This window comes from Puma concolor, chromosome B3, assembly GCF_028749965.1.
Source record: "Puma concolor isolate L17-30 chromosome B3, mPumCon1.1.hap2, whole genome shotgun sequence".
Lineage (NCBI taxonomy): Eukaryota > Metazoa > Chordata > Mammalia > Carnivora > Felidae > Puma > Puma concolor.
Genome location: NC_141672.1, coordinates 142,523,983 through 142,550,140, shown reverse-complemented (window position 1 = coordinate 142,550,140; position 26,158 = coordinate 142,523,983). Strand labels below are relative to the sequence as shown.

At 51.1% G+C, this 26,158-nt stretch overlaps 1 long non-coding RNA gene across 2 annotated transcripts in view; it reads left to right on the top strand.

The window, feature by feature from the left end:
* Window positions 1-26,158, top strand: part of LOC147580445 (uncharacterized) — a 138,528-nt gene that overhangs the window by 104,385 nt on the left and 7,985 nt on the right. The window lies entirely within an intron of this gene.

The following is a 26,158-nucleotide window of genomic DNA, read 5'->3' as shown; positions in this document are numbered from 1 at the left end:
GAAACGTGGTCTCCATGGCAACTCCATCGGGTAACCAAAACAGCCTCTTTTCACCCGGAGCCAAGTCTTCGAACAGCCCCTCAGCCTGAGGTTTGAACATCGGGGCCTCCTATCTGGTGGTTGATGATGTCACTGGAGCCTCTGATGGAGTGAGTTTCTTGGAATTATGCAGAGTGTGGCCCATAAAAAAGAAATTAATCTATCAGCTGCAAGGCCTAAAATAAAAACTGATTCACAACCACTTTGTTTGTGACAATCCCACGCCGACCAGAAGTCGCCCCGGCTCCCCCGCCCAGGGCTCTATTGGGTTTTCTTTTCATAGTAGGCATAAACTGTCAGAGTCAGAATGGCTCCCTGGGATCGTCCAACCCCCTCATTTTACAGATGAGGTTTCGTTTGAAGCTTAGTTCCAAGAGGGCTTGGCATCCAACAGGAAAGCGTTAACATTTTCCAGAAGCAGCCCTGGCCTCCCCACTGAAGGCTACTTTAACATGTAAGCCCACGTCTTGTTTCAGTTAGCTCTGGTGCTCTGGGCACACTTACTGGAAAATGGGTGAGTGAGGGTTGAGGAAGTGATGTCACCGGAGACCCCAAGTACAATCCGGGCGGCGACGTGACGACGAGCCCTCGCTTGTCTGGTTAGCGACGGAGGGGCATGCAGGGTGCTTCTCCTGGAGCAGTTGGCTCTAAGTGGCAGCTACTCACTGGCCATCAGGGGCCACTATGGGAGAGGCATGTCAGTGGCAAGGCTCAGGTGAGGTGGGAGCTTCTGTCTCTGCCAAACTGGGTACGAGACACAAGGGCGCCGCCTACTGGCTGCAGAGATCAAGGGGCTCCTGGTTTGGATCCACTGTGGGCAAAGTGACTGTGGCTAACCTTGCTGGGCCACTTCTCCAGGGGTTCGAGCTGTTTGAAGAGGAGCCTTTTCACCAGTCCTGTCCCCAACACCACCCTTCACCAACTGTGACTCATGCACCTGCTGAGTCTTGCGAGGGGGGGGCAGGGACTGGGTTCTCGTACACTGACTAGATGTCACAGAGGAAGGGCTCAGATTCCCTGGGATCGTGGGCTGTCTGTAAATCCACAGAGGACCCTGCCTGCATGGGTTTCTCGTGTGTGTGTGTGTGTGTGTGTGTGTGTGTGTGTGTGTGTGTGTGTGTGTGTGTGGTGTTTTGGGAGAAGGGAGGGGAGAAGGAGGGAGGTTCAACTGTTGTGCTGACAATTGCAAGTCTGTTCTGAAGCCCAGAGGAAAAAATTAGTACAGACTAAAAGAAAGAAAATTTTAGGGTTTCCAAGAATACATAAATAATTGCTGTTATTCCGGCCCTCAGATTGGAGGTTTGTTGGCTCAATGGCCTGGCATGAGTCCTTCACACCACACTTTGTCCTGGAGGCCAGGCTGGCTCTGTCATGCCCGCGAGGGATAGCCCAAGGGCATGGGGGTGTTCTGGGGGCCCTTCACAGTGAGGCAAAGGATTGAAACTTGGGGCTATCGGTGAGAAGGTGGGGGTGGCATCTCACTGTCGAAGGACGTGTCCATGGGCATATGGCACGTCAGACACGCCACGGCTTTCCAAGGGGACCTTCCCTCTGGTGTGAATTCTCTACCATGCACATGCCAGACCTTATTACCCAGTAAGATGTCCGTGCACCTCTAAGGAGGCTGCAAATGCCCTTGTCACTTGGGGACCACCTCATCTTGCATCACGTTGCCCTGGGTTGAGCTGGATGCCTGGTGCTTCCCGGATCCCCGAGGGTCTCCTCTGCCCATTGTACCCACAGAGGGGTTGAGGGTGCTTTGTCTGTGCACCTGTGGTTGGGACGTGATGGCTTTTTTTAGTCCAGATTTGTGCAGGGACCCCTTCCCGACATGTGCTGGGACGTCAGCTCCCTGGGAGAGTGGAAAGTGGAAAGTCTTTTCCAGAGCTCCTAGAGGTGCCAAAGCGGAAGGATCAGTGGGGCTGGATGCTGGAGGCCCTGGTTCCAGGTCCCAACTCTGCTATTAGATGGTTGTGTCCTCCTGAGCGGATTGTTGCATCCGTCCCAAAAGGATGGGGGCAGGACACAGCCCGTATCTTCGAATGCTGAAGGTTGTGACCCGTGAGCCGGGGTTCATGAAATCAATTTGGGCAGAATAAAGACAAGCAGCCCTTCTCTGGGTGGGGCTGACTGTGAGCTCTGGGAATTGACGCTTCCCTCTTGTGGGGACTCCTGCACCGGGGCTCCACAACCTTTCCTTTCTGAGTTTTGAAACGCTGCCTTTCCAGGAAGTAGGGCTCTGGAGCCACTGCCAGCTCCCTGAGTAACCTGAGTGCTTTCGGGGGACCCAACATGCCTCCTCTATACATTGCATCACAGATGATCTCCCACGGGTGGCCGAGGTAACCCGAGGTAACTTCCTCTGTTGCTAGGACACACACACACACACACACACACACACACACACACACACACACACGCTAACTCTCTCTCAGAACACCCTCATCTCCCCTACGTCATAGTCACTGTAAAGTTGAAATGGGTGACTCTTGTCTGTCACATTGTACTTACTGATAACAGATACGCGATGTGGCCGCCGTAGATGAGTGTTTAGTGTTTGAGCTCAGGATCCCCCTCTTGCTTTTTGGAACACCCCTCATTGGATATCTGCCAATGAGGGGATAAAATCCCCAAGGCTTCTCTGTAAGTGAGCGTTGCTGCCCTGATTACAACTCAACAGTGGCTCCCACCAAGTCCCAAATGCTTAATGTAGCCCACAGGCTGCGAATGGCCTGTCCTTGCCAGATTCCGCACCTTGATCTTTCCCTCTCTCTCTCTCTCTCTCTCTCTCTTGCTCAGTTCTCCCTGGCCCTTTCCTTCTCCTGGTGGCCCCCAGCAGAGCCCTGGCTCAGAAAGTAACCCCCCCGTTTCCTCAGGATGCATACGGCAGACCACAGCCACCTCTCTGGGAAGTGTTTTAATCCAAATGTTGAAGAATAGAACAGCAATCCGCCTTCCCCAAAGGTTCCAGTAGTTACTTCCTGGAGGGTCGCACGATGGGGTTCCCAAAACCACCTGAGTCACGTAAGGAAGGCAGGACCATGACGATGGTTGTGAGGTGTCATCAATAGGATTCAGACTCCTTGCCCGTCCTCATGAGGACTCTCCTGCCTGCTTGGAGGCCTCTGGCACTCGGGGGGCACCACAAGGGGGAGCCCTGAGTGTGAGCCCAGGACTCTGTTTACCCACAGCGGAGGGGAAGGTAGTACAGGTAGTGTGCGGACCAGCTGACTTATTCCTCCAAGGCAAGCTTCCTAGGGCCCCTTGAAAGTCCTGGGGTGGATTATAGGAGATCTATAAAGGCCCTGCTACTGAATGCAATATTTTGGGGGGGGGGGATGTGCATGCATATTTCTGAAATGAGCGTTCACAGTCATATTCTCAAAGAGATTTTGAGAACAACAAAAGGTGAGGAGCTTCCAAGGGACCCTCTCAGAAGTCCCGAACGAGCAGAGTTTCCTAATGTTGCCGAACCAGACAGAGTAGGTCAAGGAGCACGGATTTAGGCTTCTGTCTGGGCTGGCCATCCCTTAGTGCCAGGAGAAGTGTTTGGGGAAATATTTGGTAGCCTCTCTGAGCATTTCTTCTCCCCAGATTGCCTCCTTCCTGGACGGCAGCCTCAGAGCATCCCTGGGCTGCGGGACCCTTCAAGCTTCAGTTCGTTTCTCTACCGTACACCCTACTGTGGGTCTCCCGTCACGTACTTCCCAGGGTGGGCTCTGTGCAACGTCAGTCCAGGTGGGGCTTGCAGATTCGTGCTGGTGGCAGACTGTTCCTGGTCCACAGTGAGATGAGGACAGAGAATCAGAGTAGACATTTAGAAACTTTTATAGTGACTGGACATTGTCACAAGATCCAAGAGAATGACCAGAGTCAGCAAATGCGGCTTGGAGTTGTGTTTTGTGTGGGAGCGTGTTTGATGGAACAGCTGCCGGGATAGGAAAAGTAATTATCCCGATTAAGGAGACCGAGCCAGAATGTGAATCAATGCACTGCTTCCCTTCGTGGAGAACATCTTGCCAAAAAAAAAAAAAAAAAAATGGCAACACTAGACAGGCTTAGTGAAGAGAGAGAAAAGTATGAATTACAGAAAGGCCAACACATGAAGCTGAAAATTCTTGTCTTTATTATGTGAGAGGAAGGGGGGTAGGTGTAGACAACTACTATCACATATAGAGCAAAACGGTTACTAGGCAGAAGGTCCTGCGGAAATATTCAAACGACTGAGATTTCTGCAAGATACGTTTTCCCCAACTTTTTTTTTTAACGTTTATTTATTTTTGAGACAGAGAGAGACAGAGCATGAATGGGGGAGGGGCAGAGAGAGAGGGAGACACAGAATTGGAAGCAGGCTTCAGGCTCTGAGCCATCAGCCCAGAGCCTGACGCGGGGCTCGAACTCACGGACCGTGCGATCGTAACCTGAGCTGAAGTCGGACGCTTAACCGACTGAGCCACCCAGGCGCCCCTTCCCCAACTTTTTAAATCTGTCAATTGGACAAGCAGATTTGCGTATTTCTCCAATATGCTCAGTATTTCGAGGACCTGAGGACTTCGTGTCAGAAAAGTATGTGTGTGCCATGCTTTTTATTAAAATGTTTTTCATGTTAAATCGTTTTTACTACATTAGGCATGCTGTGCACATATGTCACATGAATCTTCCTGAAACTTTATTTTTTAAACCATGTCATTAACCTTCTCAGAAATCTCAAACATTTGCAAAAAACATAACATTCAAGTTTCTCCATGTGACAGTTAAGATCCCCTATAATTTGGGACTAACTCACTTTTCCAGGCTTAGTACTCACTGCTTTTTTAAAAAAAGAAATAAAGGGGCACCTGGGTGGCTCAATCAGTTGTGCATCCGGCTTTGGCTCAGATCGTGATGTCATGGTCTGTGAGTTCGAGCCCCGTGTCGGGCTCTGTGCTGACAGCTCGGAGCCTGGAGCCTGCTTCGGATTCTCCCTCTCTCTCTGCCCTCCCCCACTCGTGCACTGTCTCTGTCGCTGTCTCAAAAATAAACATTAAAAAAATAATAAATAAAAATTGTATATATATAAGGGGTACAACATGATCACCTGCCATATATATAGTGACACAATTACTATGATCAAACTACTATATCATGTCTCAGTTACGCGCGTGTGTGTGTGTGTGTGTGCATGGGTGTGGTGAGAGCACCTGAAATCTACTCTTAGCAAATTTCCAGGATTCAATTCAGTCTTAACTTAGTCATCATGTTGTACATTAGATCTGTAGAACTATTCATTCTGCATAACTGCAGTGTTATACCCTTTGACCAACATCTCCCCACTACCCCCATCACCTGCCCCTGGTAACCACTGTGCTACTTTCTGCTTCTAGGAATTTGATTTTTTTTTTAATTTTTTAAATGTTTATTTATTTATTTATTTATTTTAATTTTTTTTTTCAACGTTTATTTATTTTTGGGACAGAGAGAGACAGAGCATGAACGGGGGAGGGGCAGAGAGAGAGGGAGACACAGAATCGGAAACAGGCTCCAGGCTCTGAGCCATCAGCCCAGAGCCTGACGCGGGGCTCGAACTCACGGATCGCGAGATCTTGACCTGAGCTGAAGTCGGACGCTTAACCGACTGCGCCACCCAGGCGCCCCAATGTTTATTTATTTTTGAGAGAGACAGAGCATGAGCGGGGTAGGGTCAGAGAGAGGGAGTCACAAAATCTGAAGCAGGCTCCACGCTCTGAGCTGTGAGCACAGAGCACGATGCAGGGTTCAATCATGAACCATGAGACCATGACCTGAGCCAAAGCTGGACACTTAACTGACTGAGCCACCCAGGTGCCCTGAATTTTATTTTTTTAATGTTTATTTATTTATTTTTGAAAGAAAAAAGAGAGCAGGGGCAGGGCAGAGAGAAGGGGAAAATCCCAAGCAGGCACCACACTGTCAGCACAGAGCCCATCACGGGGCTTGAACCCACAGACCATGAGATCATGACCTGAGCCAAAGCGAAGAGTCAGACGCTCAACTGACTGAGCCACCCAGGCACCCCTATGAATTTGATTTTTTTAAGATTGCACATATTAGTGACATCATGCAGATTTTTTTTTCTGTGTCTGGCTTACTGCATTTAGCATAGTGTCCTCCAAGTTCATCCATGTTGTTGCAAATGGCAGGGTCTCCTTCTTTTGGGGAGCCGAGTCATATCCCTGTGTGTGTGTGGATGTATATATATGCATATAAATGTCTTTATCCATTCATCCATCAGTGGACACTAAGGTTGTTTCTATATCACCATGCTTTCTAATATCAAATAAGATCAAAGGACAAAAACAAAAAATTAGAAATTTGGAAAAAATCGAATTTCTGCAGATGGTTATAATGCGTTCCATAATTTGGGGCGCCTGACCAGCTCAGTTGGTAGGACACACAACTCGTGATCTCAGGGCTGCAATCTTCGAGCTCCACGTTGGGTGTAGAGATTAAAGATAACATCTTTAAAAAAACATATATTCCATAATTTAAAACAGTTACCAACAAGGTAGTATATGTCTATCTTAATGCTGCACATTTGTAAAAAGTTATCAGTTTACAGAAAGATGAAACACTTTGAATTTTGAATAAATTTGAATGGAATGGAATCTTGAATTTGAATGGAATTTATTTTCCATCCAAAAAAAAACTCCATGCACAAAAAAATCCTGGGTCCAGAGTCCATTTTTTTTCACTGAAAGATTATTTAACTAGAATTTGTCAGGATGGTTGTTGAAAATGGTGACGGAATTAGCCCTGAAGATGATTTTTTTTTTTAACTTCATCATTTACCTCGCTTTGGATAAAAGTTAAAAAAATAAATACCCTGAGCTTGATGAAATTTTTTACAACATTTCTTGGCCCATCCCTACCATACTTCTTTGAGACTGGCTTCTGTATGATGGACTTTGTTAAAACAAAACACAGAAAGAGTTTAGAGATACACTGTCTCTTATTGTCATCAGTCTAACCCAGATACATAAGATTTTTGTTCAAAATGTGTGTATTGGGGGTTAATACGGGGAGTGAAATTTTTCTAACTTGAAAAAATTATACATGAACACCCATCCACCCACCACGCAGACTCGCCATCGCATATCTTTTTTTATGGACTTGAAACATCAGTGCACTCCAGCCCTAAAACCTTCAGCATTCCAGAGCTCAGTATTTGTTTCTGGTTCTTTTCTATTCTCTGAGGTAAATTTTAGGTTTTTTTTAAATTTTTTTTTTAATGTTTATTTATTTTTGAGACAGAGACAGAGCATGAACGGGGGAGGGTCAGAGAGAGAGGGAGACACAGAATCTGAAACAGGCTCCAGGCTCTGAGCAGTCAGCACAGAGCCTGACGCGGGGCTCGAACTCACATACCGCGAGATCGTGACCTGAGCCGAAGTCGGACGCTTAACCGACTGAGCCACCCAGGCACCCCAATTTTTTTTTTTAATTTTTAAAGCTTTATTTATTTTTGAGAGAGAGCGAGCGAGCACGTGCGAGCGTGAGTGGGAGAGGGGCAGAGAGAGAGAGAGAGAGGGAGACACAGAATCCGAAGCAGTCTCCAGGCTCCGAGCTGTCAGCATGGAGCCTGATGTGGGGCTTGAACTGACGAGCCATGAGATCATGACCTAAACCAAAGTCAGATGCTCAGCCCGCTGAGCCACCCAGGTGCCCCCAAATTTAATTTTTTTTAAGTTTATTTATTTTGAAAGACAGAGTGCAGGTGCACACAAGTGGGGGAGGGGCAGAGAGAGGGAGAGAGAGAGAGAGAGAGAGAGAGAGAGAGAGAGAGAATCCCAAGCAGGCTTCGCAGTGTCAATGCAGAGCCTGATGCAAGGCTCGAACTCCCAAACCGTGAGATTGTGACCTGAGCTGAAATCGAGAGTCAGACGCTTAACCAACTGAGCCACCCAGGTGTCCCCGAGGTAAAATTTATATACAGTGACAGGCCCAAGTCTGGAGAGTACCCATCAGTGAGTTTTGGGAGATGTGAAAACCTATGTGTTGCCAACCTCCGTGACAATTTGGAGGGATAGCATCGCCCCAGAAAGCTTCCTCATGCCTTTGCTGAATCAGTCCATGCTCCCTCCCCAAGAGGGGACGCTGTTCTGATTTTCCCCCCAGATTAGCCTCGCCTGCTCTGGAATCCTACAGTGTATACTCTTGGGTGCTGGCTTGCGCTCAGCGTAAGTTTTTGAGATGCATGCGGGTTGTGCGCGCACGTGTGTGTGTGTGTGCGCGCACACTTCATTCTCTTGTATCGTTGAGTCATAGTCTATGTCTGAGCCTGCCACCATCTGGTTAGCTGGCTTCCTGTTGATGGCTGTATTGGCTGGCTTCAGCATTTGATCCTCATGAAAAATGGGGGTGCTATAGCGGTGTCTGGATGGCTCAGTTGGTTACCCGGCCAGCTCAGCTCATGATCTCCCCGGTGAGTGAGTTTGAGCCCCGCGTCAGGCTCTGCGCTGACAGCACGGACCCTGCTCGGGATTCCCTCTCTCCCTCTCTCTCTCTCTCAAAAATAGATAAACTTTAAAATAAATAAATAAATGACTTAACTTTTTTTTAAAAAGCTGCTGTGAGGGGCACCTGGGTGGCTCAGTCGGTTAAGCGTCCGACTTTGGCTCAGGTCATGATCTTACAGTCCGTGGGTTTGAGCCCCACATTAGGCTCTGTGCTGACAGCTCAGAGCCTGGAGCCTGTTTCAGATTCTGTGTCTCCCTCTTTCTCTGACCCTCCCCTGTTCATGCTCTCTCTCTGTCTCAAAAATAAATAAATGTTGGGGCGCCTGGGTGGCGCAGTCGGTTGGGCGTCCGACTTCAGCCAGGTCACGATCTCGCGGTCCGTGAGTTTGAGCCCCGCGTCGGGCTCTGGGCTGATGGCTCAGAGCCTGGAGCCTGTTTCCGATTCTGTGTCTCCCTCTCTCTCTGCCCCTCCCCCGTTCATGCTCTGTCTCTCTCTGTCCCAAAAATAAATAAACGTTGAAAAAAAATTTAAAAAAAATAAATGTTAAAAAAAAATTTAAAAAGCTGCTGTGAACCTTCTTGCATAAGTCTTGTAGAGTATGCCCTCATATCTGTTGAGAGAAGACCTAGGAGTGGAATTGCTGGCTGGTAGGGTGGCTGCACGGTCACCGCCTTCGCTGGTGACCATCCAGCCACACACTGGCTCCCGCACTTCCTGTGACCTGCCATCTCAAGTGCTCGCTGTCCCCAGGACACTCTTACCCTCCCGGATCCTACGACCCTGAAGCACACAGTCTCCTCATGGCCACCTTGTCCCCCCCTCAAGGTCTTTTGTGCTTCTTCCCTCTGTCTGGGGCATGGCCATCTCTTGTCCCTCAGTTCGCAAGTGACATGTCACTTGAGTAGAAGGATCTTCTTAAAAGTAGCATCCGCTGCTCCATCCTGCGACCCTGTTTTATCTTCTTCATTGTGCTCATCGCTGCTCAAAGTTACCTCGTTAGGGTATTGAACGAGTTTATGGGCTTGCTGTCTGGCTCCCCAGCTTGAGGGGAGCTCCGTGAGAACAAGGGTCTGGCCTCTGCACTCACCACTGGGTTTCTGGGCCTCAAACAGTCCCTGGCACGATGTGGACACCGTAGATTTTGGTTGAATGAACAACTTAAAATCAGCAGTCATGGGGTTGGGGAGAGTTTTCTTGCCACATACATGCACACACACACACACACACACGCAGTAATAATAGTTATAATAAGGAGGGTGGGAAGAAACTTTCGGAGGTGATATATATGTACATGGCCTTGATAGTGATGATGACTTCATGGCATATATTTGCCCCCAGTTTGAGTCGTATACATTAAATATTTACAGCTTTTTACATGTCAATGACACCTTGATAACAGGGTTTTAAAAACAAAGGGGCGCCTGGGTGGCTCAGTGGGTTATTGGCTCAGGTCATGATCTTGCGGTTTGTGGGTTCAAGCCCCGTATCAGGCTCTATGCTGACAGCTCAGAGCCTAGAGCCCGCTTCAGATTCTGTGTCTCCTTCTCTCTCTCTCTCTGCCCCTCCCCCTCTCATGCTCTGTCTCTCAAAAATGAATAGACGTTTAAAAAAGAATTAAAGGGGGGCGCCTGGGTGGCGCAGTCGGTTAAGCGTCCGACTTCAGCCAGGTCACGATCTCGCGGTCCGTGAGTTCAAGCCCCGCGTCAGGCTCTGGGCTGATGGCTCAGAGCCTGGAGCCTGTTTCCGATTCTGTGTCTCCCTCTCTCTCTGCCCCTCCCCCGTTCATGCTCTCTCTCTGTCCCAAAAATAAATAAACGTTGAAAAAAAAAATTTTTTTTTAAATAAAAAAAAAAAAAAAGAATTAAAAACAAAATAAAAAGGTAATTATTAACCCTACCATGGTAACATGGAAAAGTGAGTCTAAACATTAAAAAGACAAAATCACATATTACAATTATAATAATGTAAAAATAAGTTCTTGTGTGGACCCAAATTACCAAGAAATATATGACTGGGTTACTCAAAATCAATCAATCCATCAATCAACCTATCATCGCGGGGGTCTTGTCATCCAAGACAACATAGGCTTTCCTTGCACCACCATCATAAATGCACGGGTCACTGTGCAGTCAGACTCCCAGGGGCTTCGAGTCACTGACCTTCTAACACAAGCTGATTCATCAAGAGCTGCCTCTGGTCGCCTGGCCGGCTCGGTGCAGTCGGGGCCTGTGAAAGGGGCCCTTGTCACGTTTTACTGTGTGGCCATTCACTGGAATTGGCTTGCCTGGCTGAGAATTTTAATTTTTTTTTGAAAAGATTCAAACCATCCTGAGACACACAAGCCAAGTGTCCAGGAGCAGGTAGGAAAGGGGTGAATACATTGATTAGGGAGGTTCCTCAGAGAGACTGCAGAAGGCAGGAGCCCTGTCTGCCTCTCTGAGACCCTTTCAGACTTCCTACCCAAAGCACCCCCTGTATCAGTGCTGGGGGGGCGGGCAGGGTGGGAGCAACCAGGAGGGGGTCCGAGGTGGTTAAGGGAGCGGGAGAGAGAGGGGAGGCCATGGCTGCCCCTAGGAGCTCAGATGTCTGGCACTTTGGCCCCTCCACATCATCGGCACTTGTTGAATGTTTGCTCCCCAAATATTCATCCATCTGTCCCCACCCTCCACCCCTGAACAGCCTTTGCTCAAGGGCCGTCACCACTCACCTGGACTGTGGAATTGGAGGGTCTCCAAACCGGCCACCTGACTTCTTGGCCAGTCGGCATTCTATTCTATGCCTAGTGGCCAGAGCGACTGTTCTAGAGTGGGCGTCAGATTGAGTGGCCCCCACTAGAAAACGTCACTGAGCCCTCATCACTTACAGCTAAAATCCAACTTCCTTCCTGGGGCTCAGTCGTCCACGCCTGCTGCTCCTGCACCACCTCCCTCGTCCCCACCCTCTCTCTCACCTTAACACCCACCTGTCATGTTCAGGAGACCCAGGAGCCTGCAGTGGCCTGCCCATGCCACGTTGCTTCATAGTAAGGCAAAGGCTCAGAAGTATCAATCTGGGAGCAATGGCAGATGGAACCGGTAGAATCCAGGAAGGCTTCCTGGAGGAGGTGATTTAGAGCGAAGTCTTAAAGGGAAAGTCAGAATTAACAAAGCAAAGAAGAGGGGAAGGGTGTTTAGGATTAAATCCTTTGCTCAAGGATCTCGTGGATCTTAAGTGACGGAGTTGATGTTTCTGCTGCCTGGGTGGGGTTGGAGGGGGTTGTGGAGAAGTGGAAGGGAGAATAGAACATGGCACTCGGGAGGCCAGGCTTTATGTCCACTAGGGTCAGGAATTGAGGCTTTGGAATGTCACAAGGGAAGGAGTTGGAGCCAAGACATTGGTAGACAAGGAAAGACCACGCCCACCAGCAAGAGAAAAGCACAAGGCCGCATACATGAGTTTTGGATTTAAATTTAAAAAGCTTCTGCAGGAGAAATGAAAATGTCAAGTCTGCTCTGCTTGTGGATTTAGGCCCAAAGATAAGTGATCTCTGAGGGACAGCTGCTCCCCACCTACGAAATTAGCGAAATTAGTGCCCGAAGTCGACTGGCCTGGAGGGCCCAGCAGCAGGGAGCAGGTGCAGCTATTCTGGATGAATGCTCCCAAAAGCGAGGCGGCAAGGAATCTTCGCAGGAGTCCTGCCCAAACGGAGCTTAAAGAATGTTAAAAGGTGATAAAATACACAAGGAAACAGTTCACCATGAATGAAGGTCAAGGGACTGGGCCGCGAGAACTCCAATGGACAGACGCCAACCTGAAAGAGACAGCAAGCAAATACACTTAGATTACACACATTGGGAAAAGATACCATTAAAAAAAAAAAAAAGATTTTAAAGAGAACCACTGTGAGTTGAAAAGTGTCCAGGCAAGGGCCGCCTGGGTGGCTCAGTTGGTTGAGCATCCAACTTCAGCTCAGGCCGTGATTTCGTGGTTTGTGGGCTCAAGCCCCGCGTCAGGCTCTGTGCTGACAGCTGGGAGCTTGGAGCCTGCTTTGGATTCTGTGTCTTCCTCTTTCTCTGCCCTTCCCCTGCTCACATTCTGTCTCTGTCTCTCTCTCAAAAATAAATAAACATTAAAAAAATTTAAAAAAAATAGAAGTGTACCCCCCAAATTCATGCCTAAGCTGAATCTCAGAAAATGACCTTATTTGGAAAGACGGCCTTTGCAGATGTAATTAGTTAAGGATCTCGATATGGAAACATCCTGGGTTGAGGGTGGGCCCTAAATCCAACAGCTGCAGAAAGGAGAAATTTGGACACACAGATGGAGGCGGAGATTGGGGTTAAGCAGCCACAAACCAAGGGCAAGGAAGGACCGCCCCACCCCCACCCCCTACAGCCTGCAGAGAGAGCCCAGCCCTGCTGATTCTTTGATTCTGCAAGGGAATACATTCTGGTTGTCTTAAGCCACCAAGGCGATGGTGATTTATTGCTCTAAAAAGCCAAAATGAATACCCAGAAATGAAAAGTATGGTCTTTATCATATTTTTTAAAGTCTATAAAAAATTCGCAGGCCCCTGCTCTCATGTACAGTGCTCACCTGGATCCAAGGGCCCCTTGTCACAACCCGTGGTCCCCAGTGTGTGAGACCGCAGGGTGGGAAGCACTGATCTAGAGAAGGGGCAGTCAGTGCAGAGGCCTCCAGGAGCCCCTAAGGGAACGAAAGTAGTAAAGGGGTCTGATGGACCGAGGCCAACCTGGGGGGTGGGGAATGGGGCGGGCAAGCTGCCTCTCTGGCCGACTGTCGACAAGATGCAGAAATGCTTCCCTAACATAACCTCATATTTGTGAGACGGGGGGAAAAAAATCTCCAGACAGCCCCTGCAAACGTGTGTACCTATGCACACATATGTCAGGATATGCCTTCAGAGCATGTGAAATAGGGTGAAGGCTGTGGAGGAGGCGGGTGGCATGGTATCGCCTGGATGGAGGGGGGGCGGGCGGGAAGACGAGCCAGCCGGCAGGGAAACCGAGCACGTGCGCCACGATCGTATTCCTGTTTTGTGTCAAACTGTGTACGGAAAAAGGAAAATCGAGAAAAATAAGCTCAGATGAAGGTTGCAAGCAACATCGAGTAAAGGCGCACGGGAGCTGCTCGGCTCCCGCCAGCCGCCACCGTCCTAAGGGAAGGCAGGCACAGCGTCCCCAAATCTCCAGATGCTTCCGAAGAAGCAGGAAACCTGGATGTGCATGTGAAATTGAAACACCGTGCAGCTACCAAACGCTTAAGGAAGAAACGATACCAATTCTACATCAGCTCTTCTGGAAAACGCTGTGAAGGGAAAGCAGACCCACCTGGGGCGGCTTCCAGCACCCCCACAGGTTTGCAGCCCCTGAGCTGGTGCAGATCGAGGCCTGCACGTGCTTATGACCAGAGTAGGGCGAGGGGAGAGGGAGGGACAGGTGCTGAGCCTGCCATGTGCCAGGCCCTCTGAGAAATCCTTTATATGCTTTTGATTGAGTCGACACAGAGTAGGTATTAAGCCCATTGCCTAGATGAGGAAACTGAGGCTCTGTGGAGTAGCTTGCCCCTGATCATCCAGCTAGTGTCTCCTCCATGCCCCTCGGCCCCCTTGTAACTCTGAGTGTTCCTCCTCACCTTCTCCCTCTCTGCCCTCCTTCCTTTCCCTGCCCCCGCCCTTACGTCCCCACTCACGACCTCCAGGTCCAACGTGCACAGCACCTGGGAGGCAGGGCTTGGCCAAATCTAGGACGTGCTTTGATGGGGGCACCATTTACCTACTCCTAGATGAGCGTGGACAAGAGCCCCTCTAGAAACTCAGGCTGGGAGAATTAAAGCCCAGAGGGGGCGCGTGCCTTGCCCAGGGTCACACAGCTGGAAATCCCATGCCTCTCCTTCCCCAAGCCCTCCCTCTGGGGCATTAAGTGGCTCCAGAGTCTGTAAGTCTCAGCCGGAAGTCACAGGGTGGGTTCAAGGAGGTTGGCAGGGAACAAACGGGGGGACAGACGGTGTGACACCTCCCCCCACAGCCTCCCTGACGGCGCCCCTGCCCCCCACCCCTGGCACAGCCCACCAGAAGGCCAGGCGGCCCCAGGGCTCCGCTGGTAATTGGGGGCTGTGAAGGAACTCTGTGAATCCCGGGCAGATTCTCAGGCTTTGCTCTGTGTTTCTCTTTCCAGCCGCAGCTTCTCCCCAGGGTTTATTATTAGCAAAAATGACAAAGCCTCTAATGGCTGGAGGCTGGCTGCTGGCTCGCAGTACGGGCCCTTAAGCCCTGCAGGCGCCTCTCAGCAAATAGTTCCTTGGACCAGGGCAGCTCTTCCTGCGGAGGGAGCAGGGCTGGGGGAGGTACCGGTGTCCCCCACCCCTCGGAGGAGGCCACTGTGTGAGGCACGACCGCACCCCAGGCTGGTGGACTCTCCCAGGCAAGTGGCCTTGGGTAATGCCATGGCCTCCAAAGGAATGGTCCCTGCCGCTCTTGCCATGGTGTCCCCTGTCATGACTTGGAAACCCCCGTCAGGCCCTTGGTGCCGTCTCCCTCGGTTACATTCCAGGCCCCCTCCCAGCATCGGGAAAGTTGGCTACGTTCCTGCAGCAGAAGGATGCACCGTCCCTCCTGGATTAGAAGACATCTGCTGGGCTGCCTCAGGGCCACTCAGACCCCAGAATCCCACTCGGTCGCCTCCACCCCGCCGCCTCCTCCCAGCCCAGTCCTGGCTGGGTCCTCAGGGCTCTCACCTCCCGGAGGTCCAGGCCCAGGTGTCCCTCTCTTACAGGCCCTGCCCCTAAAGGGGAGGGGGGCTATGGTCTCTCCGTGCCCCCCTCCCCCGGGATGCCACGAAAGGCCTCCCACATCAGCGTCCGGGTACCACTGCGTTGTTCATTTCCAACTCCCTCCTTCTCCCTGGATTGAAAGCTACTAATCAGTCTCCTGGGCCGGAAAAGTCCTCACCTGGTGGTAAGAGGTGCTTAAGTACCACTCCTAGACCTTTCCAGACCAGCACCTGGATGACAGCTTTGAAACGTAAAATCAAGCCTTCTGTCTCGTTCTGTGGTTCCTCCATGACCTCCACCTTAGGGTGATGCTGGGTCTGTGTCTCCCTTCCCAGAGGGCAAGAGGTCATATGTTAAGGCAAAACTGGGGGCGGGGGGGGGGGGGGAGACGATTCCAAACAGTCACTCTATCACATAGCGTGTTGTTAACCACTGCGATGCTCTTACTGCATGGCTCATGCCTGCTCACCTCCGAGGCTGCCCTCCTCCAGGTGGGGCTGTACCGCCTCAGATGGCGGCTTGTTCTGGTGTTGGCTGCAGGGAGGAAAGGGCAAGGCCCATGTCTCATCAGAGTTCTGTGGAAGGAGGCCGTGGGCTGGCGGCAGTGGGCTCTGTGGCATGTCCTGGGTTCCCATAGCCCCCAGCTTTGGTCCCGGGCTCCCACCTACCAGGCCTGCCGGAACGCTGGGCTAAAGAGCGAAGGGTTTAGAGCCATGGCTTTGGTGTTTTTATCTGGTGTTCCCACTTCCTAGCCGTGCAATCTCGGGGAAGGCACTTAAATTCCCTGAGCCTTCGTTTTCTCATCTGTAAAATGGGATTCGCAGCATATAACCTGCAATCCCTTTTCTGAAACCCTTGGGGTCAGATATGTTTCCGAAATCAGAATTTCTCAGCTTCACACTGGTAACATGGCATATGTCTTCTGTATTATGTTAACACCCCAAGGGGGTCCGAAAGCACGTTGTCATCAAACATATTGGTATTTCTGCAGCTAAACTTTTGAACATAAGTGAAATCGATGAAGACCGTAATTGCCCCATGTCTGTTCAGGTCAAATTTTGGTACCAAATGAATGTTCCAAAAATGCTTTTTCAGTTTTCAGAGCCTTGGAGGTTTGGGGTTGTAGATGAGGACGATACCACCCTGTGTCTCCGTGGGTAGTGGCACACGGCTTAAAGAGATAACACGTGTTCATGGCTCCGAGGCCAGACCAAACCCAGCTGCGAGGCTTGGGATAAAACAAGTCTCTTGACAAGGCCAAGGGTGGTGAGTGGGGAGAATGATTCTGGAAAGGCTGTGCCATTACCATTCAAGAATCAATGGCTCCTGATTGAGCCTAATTTGCCTCGAGCGCAGAAACTGTCAAGCAGGTGTCTAGGCATTTCCGTCCTCACCCACACTAGCATCTCAGTGAGCCCCTCCCTCCACCCCACCTGCCCCGCCAGCCGCACCCTACATGCAACACCCCACCCTCCGGCTCCAAAAGGGACCCCGTCAGCACCCTCGTGCCTCTCTTTAAAGGCGTGTGCCTGCATGCATGTACAGTGTGTGTGTGTGTGTGTGTGTGTGTACATGCAGTGAGACCAAAGGCCCTTTTCCTGGTAGCCAGGAAAGAACCACAAGCCTCTTCCTCTCTAACTCCCAGCCACAAAGCCTCAGAGCACAGCGTCCAGGGTCACCAGGGCCAGATGGCACGGCACACAGAGCCGTGGGCTAGGGACAGGGGATGCACCCACCCGGCTGCCACTCATCTCCATGTGGGCGTGAGGTATGCGTTCTTCACGGAGGGGCAGGCTGGGTGGATGGAGAGGGTTTAAAGGAAGTGCCCCCACGGTGGGCAAACCTTAAGCGAGATTTTTCTGGCTTTTTACCACACATTTCACTCCACAAGTCTGGGTGCAAGGAATCTGACGTTCGTTACGTCTTCCTAAATCAAACTGAGGGTGCCTGAGTGGCTCAGTCGGTGAGGCATCTGACTCTTGATCTCAGCTCAGGTCTTGATGTCAGGGTTGTGCTCTCAAGCCCCACGTGGGGCTCCATGCTGGGCGTGGAGTCTACTTAAAAAAAAACAACAACAAAAAAACTAAACTAAATGAAATTGAATGCAACCCTGGGTCTTGCTTCCCAGGGTCTCTTCCCAGAGAGACCTTCCCAGGTCTCTCTTCCCAGGTTTAGCAAGAGAAGTGTGGAGGGATGGCCTCATGTGAGTCGCTCATGTCCAAGCACTCATGCTTCTTGCTGGTGGCTCCCCCCCCCCCCCCGCATCCCCGGCTGACGGGGATTAAGGGCCATTTGTCACAACTTCAAGATGGGGTTCAGTCCCCTCCCTCACTTTGGAGCTCAAAAGAAAGTTTAAAAGCCGTCCCCGTTCAGTCTAACCCTCTGGTCTTAAAGGAGGTACAACTGGACCCCTGGGAGGGGGCGTCGCTTGTCTAGAGTCACTCAGCATGTGGCAGGGTCTTAGATAGGACCCAGGTGTCCCAGCTCCCAGGCTGGCTCTGTTTCTGCCGCTGCACCCTGCTTACTACAAGTGTGGCAGCAATGTCCTCGGGCTCGGACTGTGCCCACAAACCTGCCACATGACCCAGAGGAGGTCACCTTACTGCTGGGTGAGTCTACTTCCTTGTCTCCAGGATGAGGGGAGGTGGTGCCACAGACCCCCAACCCCCCCTAAACCCTGCCTCTTCCCTGTGTCCCCGAGATTTGGCCTTTCAGAGGTGAACTGGCCTCCCTCCGCTTCCGTCCACCCTCTCTGCTTGTTTTCCTCTTGGCTTGCTGGGATCCCGTTGGTTGGTTAAGTCCTTCCTGATTTGACAGACCCTCCCTCCCCTCAACTTTTGCTTGGCGGTAAATATATTTCTCTTTCATAAAATGTACTTCCTCCATCACTTTTCAGTAGTAACACTCTCCAGTGATTCTTTTCAAAAACACAAACTGCTTACACCTGCCTCGGAAGTCAGGGGGCCTCCCAGAATTCCTTGCTCCTGCGTGTCACTGACTCTCCACTACTTAAGGGACTGGCTCAGCAGCCTGACTTCCCTCGTCCTGCTTGGGTGGCTCATCGTTAGTGCACCCAAAGACCCCCTCTGCTGGGAGTGTGAAGGAGCTGACCCCAAGCGGTGGGAGGGAAAATGGAAGCCGAGAGTAAGAGAGATGAGGCCTGGCGTCCACGGCTGGGTTCATGGTGACGTCTGCCTCCCACTCTGGTTATGTGGCCCCAGAGCCCTGGTCGGATACCCCTGGGGAATGACACATGGCTGGTGTGGAGGGCAGAGCCCAAGAGACCTGGCTTCTAATGCCAGTCCTGCCACCGGAGAACTTGTGACCGTGGGTCAGTCTTGTCCTTGTTCTGCATCTGTTTCCCATTTATAAAATAAGCAGATTGGGGTTCTTAAGTGACGTTCCCTGGAGTGCTGAGGTTCTTCTAAGGCCTGGCGGGGGGCTGCCGGGAGGGTGTTAGCCTCACCCACCACGCCTCTAACCAGAGCAGCCTGGCATGAATCAAGCTGCCGCCCAAGATCTCACTTGAAAATAAGGTTGGAGGGGCGCCTGGGTGGCGCAGCCGGTTAAGCGTCCGACTTCAGCCAGGTCACGATCTCGCGGTCCGTGAGTTCGAGCCCCGCGTCGGGCTCTGGGCTGATGGCTCGGAGCCTGGAGCCTGTTTCCGATTCTGTGTCTCCCTCTCTCTCTGCCCCTCCCCCGTTCATGCTCTGTCTCTCTCTGTCCCAAAAATAAATAAACGTTGAAAAAAAAAAAAAAAAAAAAAAAAAAAAAAAAAAGAAAATAAGGTTGGAAAGACTGGGAATAACCCCTGTGCTCGTGTTTAAGATGCTGGCTAATAAACTATAGCATAGCCACAAGATGGGGGCGCCGACCATGGAGCCTGCTCAAGATTCCCTCTCTCCTTCGGGGCGCCTGGGTGGCGCAGTCGGTTAAGCGTCCGACTTCAGCCAGGTCACGATCTCGCGGTCCGTGAGTTCGAGCCCCGCGTCGGGCTCTGGGCTGATAGCTCAGAGCCTGGAGCCTGTTTCCGATTCTGTGTCTCCCTCTCTCTCTGCCCCTCCCCCGTTCATGCTCTGTCTCTCTCTGTCCCAAAAATAAAATAAAAAAAAAAAAGTTGAAAAAAAAAGATTCCCTCTCTCCTTCTGCCCCTCTCCCCTGCTTTCTCTCTCTCTCTTTCTCTCAAATAATAAGAATAGGCATGAGATGGAATACTATACAACTGGAAAAATGAGGATACTGTCAAAAATAATGAAATATCTCCAGGATATATTAAGTAAAAACAGTAAGATACGGAATGATGTATAATCTGTTTTAATACAATGAAAGGGGAAGGAAACAAATTATCTGCACGTGCTGGCTTTGCATAAGGAAGCTCCAGAAAGGCACACCCGGACCTAATGGAGTAGTTACCTGGTATTGAGGAAGAAGGGGAGGGGGAGGGGGAGTGGCTGCAGCCACAGGTAGCGGCGATATACTTAAAGTGCAGGTACGATCCTCTCCCCTGCTGCTGGGCAGCCGGAGTCATGGCAGCTCCCCGCCAGCCACGCATCCACGAGGGTGAACCACTGAGACCAGCCATTCTGTGCCCATACAGGCGTTCTGCGTTTCACTCTCAGGACACTGTGCGATAAAGTGCATCAGATAGTCCACACTTTCTTACAAAACAGCCTTCGTGTTAGACGAGTTGGCCCGGCTGTAGGCTCATGTAAGTGTCCTGAGCACGTGCAAGGGAGGCGAGGCTCAGCTATGAGGTTTAGTAGGTGGGGTGTATTAAGTGCACTTTCATTAGATGGTACTTTTCATTTATGATGGGTTTATCAGGACGTAACTCCAGTGGAAGTCGGGGCAGATCTGTATGGCTTTGTATAGCACCTTGACTTTGAACCGTGCCAAGATATTCTATTTTCAAGAAAGTGAAGTTTAAAGTTACAAAACATACCAAGTGGGAAAAGAGAGGGAGACGCAGTTGGCCAGATGATCTCTATCTTCCTTTGCAGCCTTGATGAGGAGGCTGATTAGAAGAGCTAAGAGACGCTCGCAGATCCCTGTCCCGAGAGGCAGAGGCGGAAGGGAGGTGCCTTGGGTCTAGAGGTCTGGGGAATTGGAGCCAGGGCCCGAGGTCCACCTGCTGGGATGCCGTGGCCTCCACAGCCCTTTTGCACAAACACTCAATGGCGAAGGCCCCCGGTGCCCAAGCCTCCCGCCCTATCCTTGCTCCCCGGGCCTGGGCTCCCCGTCTCCTGGGGTGGAGGCCAGCGGCTGCCCTCATCAGCTGGCCAGCCAGACCGGCCCCACCCGCCAGCCAGCAAGCCAGAACCTCCTCCACGCAGGGCTGTCTCCAGCTGACGCCAGCCCCAGACTGTGGCCTGAGCGGCATCCAGAACAGAGCTCAGGGCACAGATGTTGCCATTCTCTGGCTCTGGACAAGCTTCTTGGAAAAATCACGGAGCCAGCCTTCTTCAATCCGCCTTTGAGTGCAGAGAAGAGGGGCCCTTCTCTCCTGCGGCTGCGGGCACCTGGCTGCCCGCCCCGGGGGCCAGCCGCCGGCTGCTGATCCATGCGGCCCTTGTCTGTGAGGCTGGCTCCTTGTCCGAAGGTCCCTGTAAGGGAGGCGGGTGGGCTGACAGGGTGCTGCGGAGGCTCCAGGCAGCCCCTGTCTAACGTCTGTGTTCATTCTGGCTTTTTCTGGCTGGCTCACCAACAGGAAGTGGTCTGGCTGAGATGGGGACGCTGTGCAGGACCTCTGGGTGGGACACTGCAGCCAGACTAGGACAGACATGAGTCCAGGACAGACTCCTGGACTCAGAGAAGAGGGGAGGGGCTCTGCATTTATTGAGGTGCTATTATGTGCTGAGCTTTGTGATGAGACAGACTTGTATTCAAATCTATAACTTGTCATGGAATCACTACATGACCTTGTGCAAGTTCCGTGATGTACTCTCTGAGCCTCAGCCTCATCATCTGGAAAACGGGCCTGACGACGATAACGTCCCTGACGATGAAATGAAGGGGGTAGTACATCACTAGTCAGACAGTTGGTGCTGAAAAAATATTGGCTGCCCTCTCTGTCTTGAGTATGAAGTACAAGGCCAATGCCAGGCAGGGTTTAAGATCCTGAACCCAACTGCCTGGCTTCAGATCCCAACTCTGCCCGCTTACTAGCTCTGTGATCTCGGCCCAGTTACTTAACCTCTCTGTGCCTGTGGAAGTGGACACGGGGAGGAGCCGTGAATTCAGAGCGGTGCCTGGCATGCAGTGAGCACTATACGTGTTGACCTCTCGTAACTGTTCTCACACAACTCTCACAACTGCCTCGCTGCAGCAAGTCCTTGGGACCCTTGTTTAGCTGACGAAACATGTGAGCTCTCCTCTGAGGGTCTCTTCCGGAGCCCGGCTGGGCTGGGGACGGCTCACCCCAGTTGGTCCTTCCTGGGTCTGCTCCTGACCACGGTGGGAGGGGAGGGAAGCTCAACCCCATCCCCTCACCCTACTCCGACCAGCATCCGTTTTTCATAAATCGCTCCGGCGGTTTGCCTGGGAAGGACGGTGAGTTTCCTTAGGCAACAAAGCCCTCCCAAACCACCCAGCTGGGCGGCCAGGCTGCTCGTGGGGTGGGTGGTTCCCTCTGGGCCTCCTTCCCACCCTACATCTGGCCCCGACCAAACTTAGGGCCACGGCCACCCTCGGCACTATTGCCCAGGGAGGTCACTTCCCTTGTCTTGGCCGTAGCCTGCCCGCCCCTCGGGCTCCGGGCTGCCCACAGCTGCCAACAGCACACCATCCCCCGGGCCGCCTGCTGACCACAGGGGTCCAAGTCCGTGCTGATCTAGCTGCCCATCAGCCCCGAACCACTGCCCCACAAGAGCACTGTCGTGGCCAGCCTGGGACTGCTCGTTACGTGAACCCCTTAAAAGAAAGAGTGTGTAGTTCTTTCTGGTGCCTTAGGCAGAGAAGGAGGGTGGGTCCCAGATTGTACCTGGACCCTGGCAGAGGCTGGCAAGGCCCCAGATCCCTCTGCCCCATTCCCACAGGGCCTGGGCTCTCCAGCTTTCCTTCCTTCCTCCCTCAAGCTTGGTTGAAGCTTTGTTCTTAATGTCAGCCAGAACTTGCTCAAATTCGGGCACATAAAGGCACAGTTTTCTGTATCTTCCAGCAAATAGCAGCCAGCCACCAGCCCCTTAGGAGGGAGCCGTTACTTTGGTATTGAAACGGGCACTGGATGTGACGAGTATGCTGCTATGGTCCTACTAGAAAACAGAGTGCAAGAGTCTGTACCCATGTTTAAGTAAGACATGAGGCTTCAAAGATAAACGCTAGAATATAGACATGGCAAGTAGGGGCTTTGTCTCTTCTGTTTGCTGATGTATTTCAGGGCTGAGGAGAAGGCCTGGCCCACAGCAGGGGTTTGATGAATGCACATAACATAAGCATACAGCCCGAGGCTCCAGGCTGGGCCTCCTGACCGGGACACCTTCTATCGCTTCTGGCTTTAGGCGACGACGCCTTTGAGGACCACTGGGTCATGGCATCATCTCATTCAATCCTCCTAACGACCCCACAGCATTCTGTGATGGACGTCTTCACTGAGGGAACCACTGAGCACCTGAACTGCCCCCCATGTTTCAGGATGTCCCCATTGTGTGAGTCTTGGTAAGAGCCTGGGCTTCACTCTCCATAAGATGCTTAAGAGGCCAGGGGCACCTGGGGGGCTCATCAGTGAAGCGTCCGACTCTTGGTTTCAGCTCCAGTCATGATCTCACAGTTCATGAGTTCCAGCCCTGCACTGAGCTCCACGCTGATGGCTCAGAGTCTGCTTGGGATTCTCTCTCTCCCCCTCTCTCTCTCTGCCCCCTGCCCCCGCTCACACTCTCTGTCTCTCTCAAAATTAAAAAAAAAAAAAAAACTTAATTTAAAAAATATTAAAAATAAATGATTTAAAAAAATTGTTTAAGCTTAAAAGGCCAGGTAAATATTTGACCCGCCCCCACACGGAGGACTGGGCACACACCTAAGGAACAGGTGACACACGGATACAAGATCGGGTCAGAATTCACTCTGCTGGGACCTCCAGTACTATCCAGCATGCACTGCCAATGGCCACGGTGACTGGACCGCGCCCTGGCTGCCCCTCCTTCCTGGTCAGAGCTCAAGCTGAGCCTGGTCCCTCACCGGCAATTCTGCCAGCTACCCAGCATCCTTCTAGTAGAGATGTTCTCTGCTTAAGTTGCCAGAGATGTTTTCTGCAGGTTGTAATCAAGAACCTTGATGCCATTATCCCCATTTTCTGGCTGAGGAGCCAGGCTTAGAGTAGGGAGTTGACTGAGCACAGTACTACTGTGTGCCAGGCTGTGCTCAGTCCCAGTTCAGGGGGCTAGACATGTAAGGGGGCAGTTTCAGTAAAACGTGGTGAGGGGTATACAGAGGGCCACCGAAGGTGGAGCCCCTGGGGGTGGCAGGGAGGCTTCACAGAGTGGAGACTCAAAGGCGGAAGAAGGGGAAGAATTTTCTAGGTGTGGTGTGCACGGGGTAGGGTGCGTTATTCTGCAGCCTGGAGTGAATGGTTCAGGGGGACCGTGACAGGGGTGATGCGGGGGAAGGTGGAGGCCACTCAATGCCTTATTAATGAGTCTGGATTTTGGATCAGTCTTCCCAGTTACAAGCAACAGAAATAGATTTGGGCTAATTTTATCAGAAGAGGGACTTCTTTGAAGAATATCCGGTAACTCAGAGACCTGAAAGAAAAAAAAAGAAAAAAGAAAACGGTTCACGAATTAGGTCTGGAAAAGAACAGGAACTGGGAGGTGCCAAGAGTCTAGGTAAATGAGAGCTTCTGGGTGGCGCAGTCGGTTGAGCGTCCGACTTCAGCCAGGTCACGATCTCGCGGTCCGGGAGTTCGAGCCCCGCGTCAGGCTCTGGGCTGATGGCTCAGAGCCTGGAGCCTGTTTCCGATTCTGTGTCTCCCTCTCTCTCTGCCCCTCCCCCGTTCATGCTCTGTCTCTCTCTGTCCCAAAAATAAATAAACGTTGAAAAAAAAATTAAAAAAAAAAAAATGAGAGCTTCTGGTTTGTCAGGCTGCCGCTGCTGGCATCAGTGAGCAATACTCCGGCAGCCTCGAATCAATCCACACAAGATTCAAAGCTCTTGGATACAGAGACCGATTGGTCTAGCTTGGGCAGGCCAGGAACTCTTGATCTGTGATCCCATCAGGTCCGCACACTGTAGGGAAAAGTAGATCTCAAAGAAATATCGAAGGGTCATTTCCAAAAGAAGGAGAAATGAATACTGCACAATGAATACCCACCAGACTTGACTGAAAGATATTTTGAACAGGAGAATGGCACCTGTTTGGCTTTTAGGAAGACAGTGTGAAATCAGGGGTGAAGCTGAGCCCGACTGTAAATACGGGTCCAGTGGAAGAAAATTTAAGTGGCCCAGGAAAGTGATGGTGTGGTCATGAGCTAAGGCAATGAAGATGCCAGGGAATGCAGAGAAACTGGAAAATGGAATCCTTAGGGTTTGGAGAGTGTTTGGATATAGAAGTGGAAGAGAGAAGGAGGGGCCGAGAAAAGTCTTGGTTTCTGGCTTAAGTGGATGGATGGATGGATGGATGGATGGATGGATGGATGGGTGATGGAATCACGAGAGCAAGATTGAAATACATGAGGAAGATACAAGGGAATGATGACACTAGGCAGAATTTGGGGGCGTGCTGTTTGATGTGCCCGTGGAGAGTCCAGTTGGACAAGCTTCGAGTTTAAGAAAGAGGCTAGTGAGTCATCACCTAAAAGGGACAATTGAAGTTATGCACAGAAGTAAAATTGCCCAGGGAGACCAGGCAATGGCTGAGGGGGAAGAGCTTGAAGGAAACACTGCTGTTGAAGGGGTGGGCAGAAAAAAGAACCTGCAGAGAAATAGGTAGCAGGCTGGAAAGGATCAGGAGAGGCTCACATTCTAAAAAAAAAGGAGTTCCAGGAGGGTGTGGCCAACACTGTTAAATGCTGCAGAGAAGGGGCTGAGGATCAGCACTGAAAAGTGTCCATCGGATTTGGCCATTGGAAGCTTCTTGAGAGAGTTGGTTAGAGCTCCTCCGGCCAAGTCGTTAGGACATTGGAGCCAGTCCATTGAGAGGGACAAGGAGAGGACAGTAAAGTCTTGCTTCTCCTGGGGCAAATACTGGCTGGGAGGAGAAGGAGAGAGATGGCAGTAGCTGGAAAGGAGCCCAGGGTCACGAGAATGTAGATGATGGGTGTGCAGAGGGCCCTTTATTACTTCTTTTCTTCAATACAGTGGATCATCCAAATCTCGACCCTGAGTTGCACAGGGGGAAATGTTTTTGAATGCCCAAAACGTGGCAAAACATGAATCATGATGACAGGGGATGAAATCAGTTATGTACATAGTGGAGTATGTCTATTTGTTATCAAACAGTGTAAACAGTCCAACTTTTTCGAGGTCAAAACAGAAATAAAGACAAAAATGGTAAAGATTTTTATGAGCATCTGTCCTTCCCTGTTGCTCTACCAGCCTAGTTCTGACGGGAGTCCGTGAATATTTCCAACTATTATCACTGCTTAGTTGACTTCTCCTAATTCTTTCAGTATTTTTTTTTTTAATCTGCATTGTCCACTATAGTAGTCAGTGGCCAGTAAGCACATGTGGCTGTTTGATTTTTAACAAATTAAAACGAAATCGAATTTAGAAACTCAATCCCAGGGTGCCTGGGTGGCTCAGTTGGTTGAGCATCTGACTCTTGATTTCAGCTCAGGTCATGGCTCCAGGGTCATGGGATCAAGCCATGCATAGGGCTCCACACAGAGCACACAGCCTGCTTGAGATTCTCTCTCTCTCTCTCTCTCTCTCTCTCTCTCTC